The following is a 6000-nucleotide window of genomic DNA, read 5'->3' on the forward strand; positions in this document are numbered from 1 at the left end:
CTGCCGGTCCGAAGGGCAGACAAGGCGGAGACAAGTTCTGAGGCAGTGAAAAAATTATCTAGACCAGCAGTTGCAGGGGAAGAGATGCTTCGTTGTATTACCTCCTCGTACACCGTGGAAGAGGGCAAAGCAGATGGATGGCCGAACTGGGTGTCGAAGAATGACGCCAGATAGTCGGCCTTGGACAGGTCATCAAGCAGGCACAGACCATCCCTGCGGAGTGGATAAGTGTGGGTGGTAGGGCGTCCTGACATAGCCCGTAAGAATCTCCAAGTGCGGGCCGTGGAGGTGGAGAAGGAAAGGCTGGCACAGAAGGAGGTCCAGGCTTGCCGTTTTGCCAACTTGATGGTTCTGGAGCAGATGGCATTAATCTGACGGTACTTGCGCCCCAGTTCTAGGCAAGGGTTGCGGCTCCACTTGTGCCAGGCTCGATGACGGGCCCTGACTGCATCCGCACATTCGACTGACCACCATGGGACTCCTGCTCGGTGTACACAACGGCGAGTTGAACGCTGAAAGACTCTGCCTCCCACCTCAACCAGGAGATGTGCAAAATCCTTAGCCAACAGTGGAGGGGAGCCCCAGCTGCCTGGAAAACAGAAAGCCAGTTCCTTCTGGAACATGTCCCATTTGTCTCCCACCAGCTTCCATCTTGGACGACAGTCTCCTGACTGCAACGTGGAAAGGCCCGGATAATCATAGAAGACTGGTAGATGATCGCTGCCCATATAGGGACCCACCTCTACAGCTGGACACTGGAACACTGGATCTCCAAGGCAGAGGTCCAAGACTGATGGTCGTCCGGAATGGGGTCATATCGGGTGTACAGGCCAGGAGGTGTGAGAAGACCGATGCGTGGGGAGTCTAAGAGTGCCTGAAAAAGAGACGATCCCGATACATTATTGATGGTTAGTGAAGGATCCCAGAGGTGATGATGGGCATTAAAATCCCCCATGATGAAGGCAGGGGCCGGCAGCTGATGAAAGTAATGTACTAATTCCTCCCGGGACACATCCTGACATGGGTTGTAACACAACAGCACTGACGCCCATCCAGATCTAAGAGCCACCCTTACCGCCAAGACTTCCATCAGGCCACTGGGATATTGGGTAAGAGGCAAACTCACACTCTGGGAGGTCTCCCGAACAGCCAGTAATAGGCCCCCACCCCTCCCCTGAGGGCGGTCTGACCTATAGACTATAAAACCCCCCAGGGTGAGGCGGATGCGGGGTTGTAGCCAGGTCTCACACACCCCTACCACATTTGGTTCCCTTTCAGCCACTAAAATTTAAAAATCCTGTGACTTGTGGACTAGTGAATGAGAATTCCACAGCAGGATTCTTAAGCCACCTGTACCCCCCATGATAATATCAGGGACAATAGCCGCGGCCAAAGGAGGAAACAGATTTCTATGAAGGACTTCCCCTGTTGGTGTAATGCCAGTGCCTCGGTGAGAAGTGTTATAAGAGTTCCCAGAACCTGGACCCTCATCAATAGAAGACAGAGGCTCTGAATTTCGTTGATGTCCTGGATGGGTAGGGTGAAGTCTCCGTCGGCCCAACAAAGGCAGGGCAGGGGTGGGGCCAGAGAAACACTGTTGGGAGGTATCATCATTCCCAATGGCAGCCATATCTGGATCCTGTGGAGGCACCCCCTGGGCTTGAGGGCTGGCAGTGCGGTGACGGTTGTGAAAAGCAGTGTGGGGGCGTGATGGTGCCTTATTCACAGTGGTGTCTGCATGGATAATGACCTCTGCCCCTGATGCGGGGCGGGTGGAGACTCCCAGTACATCAGTCAATCCTAGATCCTCCTCCTGAACATCATCAGCAAGGACTGCATAGCAGTTTGAGGATACACAGTTAGCATAAGTCTTACCTTGCTGAACGAGGGCACTGCGGGGGGCCTGGGAAGGTGTCAGTCGACCTGGCCCACTGGGAGTCGGGGTGCTACGGGACGCAGTGTGTAGTTCACGAAGGCACTTGTTGATCTCCGCAGAGCTGGCACCTGCCTTCCCCATGGTCATGTATATATCACTGGCCTTCCTGTAGATGGGGCAGACCTTGGACACCACCCTGTGTTCATCACTCCCACAAATAAAACACCTAGGGTCTCTGGTGCATTTCTGGCTGTCCTCTGATCCTGCCCTAAAGGGGTGGTAGCCACTACACATGGAGCACCTAACCTTATTTCTACAAGTAAGTCGGGTATGACCAAACAGATGGCAATTATGGCAGCGTAATATGGGACGGGTGTACTCACCAACCGGGAACGACAAGTACCCGAAGAAGACCCTTGAGGGAAGGGGGCCACGATAGACGAGTCTTACCCATTGTGACTGGCTGGAAGCACTGGGGGCCGGAAAGCGAACTGGAATCCTGGTAACCTCCAAGAGTTGAGAGGCATGGTTGTCTGCAGGGCGCAGCCTCTCTGCTATAACTGAGACGTCCAGTTCTGGGGAAATCGGCCCAATCTTGCCCACTTTTACAGCACCTCCGGGTTCATAACTGGCGCGCCTGCACACCACAGCCCAAGGTCCCAAATTCACCATTTCCTCAGGCTGTTATTCGAGCTTGGTCAAGTTAGCTGAAAAGATTGCAAAGGATAGGCACAATCCATCCCCCAGTGGCTTGGTGTATCCCTCCACAATGTATCTGGCAAAAGGAGATTCATTGAGGGCATCTGTCACCCTCTGTGGGTGACAAAACACTCTGGATCAGTCCTGGGTCCGCACTATGTAAGTCACCCTTGTCTGCACTGCCACACCTTCCTCTGGAGCTTGAGTGACGGGCTTGGACTGTGGCAACGTTTTCCTGGCCTTCTCAGTCGATCCCGAAGACTTTTCCTCACCCGTGGTTGACATATGGTGGGGTCTTTTTCCGCCCTGCCAGCCGGTGTCCATATCTGCTCCTCCACTCTCCCCTTCCATTTCTCACCACTACACACACACACGTACCTCCCCTCCACACAAGAGCTACTAAACACTCCACCCCGTATAACACACTCTATGGTAAGATGTAAGAGCAACGTCACTCCGGGCACCAGGACCAGATCTCCGAAACGTCCGTACGCTACGGCTCTCTCACCCAGAATCATACCTGTATATATATGTATATTTATCCATCTATCTATCTATCTATCTATATATATATACATATAGTAAGTCAGGAAGGCTCCAAAATATTCATTTAAAAAATCAAAATTCAAAAAATCCCAAAAATGCGCCCGTGAGAGGAAGAGAGTCGGCAAAAATCCGCCCAGCTCTGTAAGTTGCCGTGTTGTACAGTAATGTTTAAGTGTTTAGTGTTTAGTTCCCCAGTATAGTACAAGTGATAAATACATTAAAGTAATGGCCTTTATAGTGTTAATTGTACTTTACATAGTATACAATGTCAAGTACAGTACTGTAAAGGTGTGCCCAAAACTGATCTTGAGTCCCCCTAACACCTCCAAAAACTACCCAAAGTACTCCTCCATGCCTGGAATACACCCTACAATGGCATGGAATCATGGTAAGGCAGCTTTTACTGTTTATTGTAAAAACTTTTAATTTTTTCCATTTTTCCTTTTCGTGTGTCTGTGCTGGGGGGGAACTACAACTTGGCAAATAGGCTAACTCGGCAAGGCTTGCACATGTATTATGCCGAGTTGTAGAGATTTTACTGTATATATATATATATATATATATATATATATATATATACACACAGTACCCTCGCGTCCAACACAGTAATATTGTCATGAATGGGTCCTGTGTTGGACCAAAAACGTGTTGGATAAACAACAGAGCTTATGGGGAAAAATGAATTATGTCAGCAACCCTACGAAAAGTCACCCAATATACCTACCATATACTTATACATATATTGGTACCACTGTAATTATAATAAATGGTACTGTACTATGAATGATAACTAACCTTTTAGGATAGTGTTGGTGGGCTTGCTGGGAATGGAAGGTGGTATCCGAGACTGTAGGTAGTCCTACTGGGTACCCAGAGGATGGCTGATGGCGTCACTAGTGGGTAATGGCTGCTGCTCCTCCTCAACCTCCTTCATAAATCCTTCAAAATTCCTCTCCCCTTTCTTCTGCCTCTCGATGAATTCTAGTTTGGTGGCCTGAAGAAGGTGCCGCAGCTTCTTGGGGTTCTCAGAAGGCTTCCTGGGCATCAGGAGCAGAGTAAAATGCAGTAGCAAGGGGAGAAAATGCAGCAAGAAAAAAGAACTGTCCAATGCGAATTATGCGACTGAGTGGCACTGTGGCGGAAGAAATTTAAACAAAACATCACATGAGAGCAGAAGCGATTTTCATTGGGTGACATCATGATCACGTCACGATAGCAGGCGGGGGAGGCTACTTGATCGGAAGTTTTGATTGGCTGTCAGCGTCACGGGAACGTCCAGTGTGACTGTGTTGGACCAGGGGTGATCGTGCTAGAGGCGAACTCTGTGGATTTTGCCCACTTCTCGGAGCTCCGTCAGTGTTATGCTTACGCACCCGTTTTACAGTACTTAAATCGCATTAAATTGTACTAATTTTTTGCTCTCCGTGCTGGACGCGAATCGTCCCAGACAAATGCATGCTGGACACAAGGGTACTGTGTATATATATATATATATATATATATATATATATATATACCGTATTTCGTGGCATGTTAGACGCTGCAGTGTGAAAGACACACCCTAATTCTGGAAGGGAAGTTCTGAGAAAAAAAGTATGTCTTGACCACTACAGAAAGGTTGCCTGATATGAGTATTTTTCACTAAAATACATACTCACCTTTCAGAATGTCTATTCAGTACTGTATATCTGTCTTTGGTTTCTTTATTTTTATGTAAAAGAAGGGTACAAGACATGAAAACAAACAACCCCTTCCTTACATAATGTTACTGCATTCCATGACACTATCTTAACACATCAGAGTCTCTCTTCAGTACTGTATATATATGTTTGGTGTCTATTTTTTTGTAAAAGAAGGGTTCAAGGAAAGAAAACAAACAGACAACCCCTTCCTTATAAATGTTACTCCATACCACGATGCCATCTGAACACTAACGGGTTTTTTTATGAAATATGATTGACCCGCTGAAGGTTTATATCCAAGGGGTGATTGGGGTTGATTGTTCATGTAATGCCATTCAGGGATGAGTGAGGCTCGTCACTCTCATCTTAAATGTCGGGACCAACTGCCAAGCCCCGGGCTCCTACGCTCCTCATGGGGCAATGTAGGATTGGTTGATGGATGGATGAATGGATGAAGTCCAAAGTGTCCGATTCCTTTCGTACAATAATTTGAGACGTGATGTTCATCTCTATTAACCCTTTAAACGCGGATCGTCGCGTTTGCGACGCTCGGCGAAAAGGACATAACGGCGGAGCGTCGCGTTTGCGATTCTAGTAAATTTTGAATAACCGCGGGCAGGCAGGCTCCAGCTGGTATTGTCTATCAGTACCACCACCCTTTAGCTACAATTAGCATACTTTACCTTTGTACTACTGACCTCCGTTGTTGCCAAGTATCGCGTTTTTCCCCCGTCCCCCCCCCACCACAGCCCGGCCAGCCTGGCTGTGATACATGGCAGCGCTCTGAGAGCTCAGAACTGAAAATCTGCACTCTCCTCTCACAAGCAGTTTATGCTAATAGGAAACGCTTGTTTCCCCAGTTGTAACACTAGCTTTTTTTCTCACGGTTTGCCCCTGTTTAGCGTCAGTTTACCGCAGGCTTTCAAAGTGACATTATGGCGAGTTCTAGCTCTTGCGAGTCAGTGCAAGCGGCCGACAGGAACGAGAATAAAGTGACAGGCGTAAGGCAGAATAAAAAGCGCGCCGCGGTGATCTTTTGGGAAGTAATATGATTGAAAATAATGTAGAATACATGTTTTTAGTTGTGAAAATGGAAATGTTTGTTGAGTGACGGGAAGACCGCCGCCGCGCTGCATGTCGGCCATACGCTCCGTTGATTTTAGCCTTATTTTCAGTGCTTATTGTACAAATACGGAT

This window comes from Coenobita brevimanus, chromosome 95, assembly GCF_032717465.1.
Source record: "Coenobita brevimanus isolate Jiangsu-jjx chromosome 95, ASM3271746v2, whole genome shotgun sequence".
Classification (NCBI taxonomy): domain Eukaryota; kingdom Metazoa; phylum Arthropoda; class Malacostraca; order Decapoda; family Coenobitidae; genus Coenobita; species Coenobita brevimanus.